The following is a 1,799-nucleotide window of genomic DNA, read 5'->3' as shown; positions in this document are numbered from 1 at the left end:
TTGATCTCTTTCAGTTAATTTTCAGTAAGAACATTTTCCCACAAGAATTCTCAATCCTTTTGAATATACACTAATTCATTCAGTAGTTTCACCTAACCAATATTAATGTATAATAATATATTAATATTAACCTATGTCAATATATAAACCAATCTATCCATGCAAATGGATCCCATAATTTTTTGTAGTTTCACACATTGTATATTTATTGTCATTATAATATTTTTCACAGTTTCTTTGGAATGCACTTTTAGGATCATACAACCCATATTTTACACATTGGGAACCTCTATCTTTTTATTTAGTTGCAGTAATCTGGGGTTTCTTTATTTGGCTTAACACTGTCCTCAGTGTTGCTCGTGTAACACCCTAATGTCTCTCTAGGTCCAATATAGAGTATATGCTGCAGGCGGTGCCAAATCCAAATTCTCTTTATCCGTGTAATGTTACATGGGCTTGACCTTATTCTACATTTCACTAATGTATCTTTCCCCACTGTATATATATATATATATATATATATATATATTTTTTTATTATTATTATTTCCTCACATTGGCTACATTCTTCCAATGTTTTTAGCTCACATGACCCTGAAAAAAAATTACACTATAGTACAGTGGGAAACTTCTTTAACAGTAATCTCCTCAACCACAATCAATTTTGTAGTGAAATCAATTATTGGCCAAATTCCAGTTAAAATCACAACCCCTGTTATACTAATAATACCGTCAGACAAGGTTGTGGTATACAGGCTTGTCGCCAGCGTTGTATTTTCCTGGCCCATTTCTCTCTCTCGTCTAAGTCTTGTAATTTCATCATTCCTGAGAGAAAAATAAGAATAATAATAACACAATAATTCAAACCACCCCCCTTCTGAACCTTTTGTCAATTTACTCACTACTTAATCGTGTGCCAATTCAATGTCAACTGCACATGCTAGAATTTGTGGTTCAGAAGTGGTGGTCATGTTTAAAACAACTTTTAACATTAGTTTAATTCAGACAAGACTGCTGTAACCCCTCCATAATTGGCTTCTTGCCCGGAGATAATACAGCAGCTTGCTGGCTGTTCAGTCTCCATAATGCAATCGGACACACAGAACTCTGCTTCTTTGCACTATTAGTTGAAATTAGTTAAAATGGCAACGCACATTGCTATTTGAGTCATCAGATTCTCCTCGTCTCAAAAAATCAATTCTAGGTGCCATTATACACTCACCTATATTACTTTATAATAGTGTTTTGGCAACGGTGCCTACGGACCAGATAATTCCAGTTCCCTTATCTGGCCGGCATGCTTTGACCTTCACGTCAAAGCAAGTTTTCAAGCACTCCAGCTCCATTCCCAGACCTTTGGGGTCAACGGGAGCCACTTACCTTGAATGTCATCCATATTTCTTTTAATACGGTATGACCATAGATAATCGACGCCTGATCCCAGCTGTTGTTGATAAGTCATGTTATCAACTTGCAATCTTGAACCTTCAATTTTGCCTTTACTAGAGAAATCAACAAAGGTCTTGTTACGAGACCAAACTTTATGTCTGCCATGTACCAGCAATTTATGGTATTTAATGTCATCGAGACATACATCGCATTCAGTCACATATTCCCTGTCCACAAACAATCACAAACTGTTTATTTTACTCCAAGCCGCTGTGTCATTATTACTTCAACTTTAGGGAAACTAATTCTACATTTTTGGCAGTGAACACACAAAGCTGCTTTAATTTCTCCAGGAGTTTTGTAATCTTGATCTCTCTGTATTTTTGGCATAGTTAGAGGTTTACTAATCTT

General features: G+C 35.7%; 1 long non-coding RNA gene across 1 annotated transcript in view; it reads right to left on the bottom strand.

The window, feature by feature from the left end:
• Positions 1 to 1,522, bottom strand: part of LOC113081642 (uncharacterized) — a 3,591-nt gene extending 2,069 nt beyond the window's left edge. Inside the window, exon 1 of the long non-coding RNA XR_003282249.1 lies at positions 730 to 1,522. This is a non-coding gene — a long non-coding RNA (uncharacterized LOC113081642). The remainder of the gene's footprint in view (positions 1 to 729) is intronic.
• Between the last annotated feature and the right edge of the window lie 277 nt (positions 1,523 to 1,799).

The sequence above is a fragment of the Carassius auratus genome, unplaced genomic scaffold, assembly GCF_003368295.1.
Source record: "Carassius auratus strain Wakin unplaced genomic scaffold, ASM336829v1 scaf_tig00034732, whole genome shotgun sequence".
Classification (NCBI taxonomy): Eukaryota; Metazoa; Chordata; class Actinopteri; order Cypriniformes; family Cyprinidae; genus Carassius; species Carassius auratus.
This window is presented reverse-complemented; position numbering and strand designations above follow the sequence as displayed.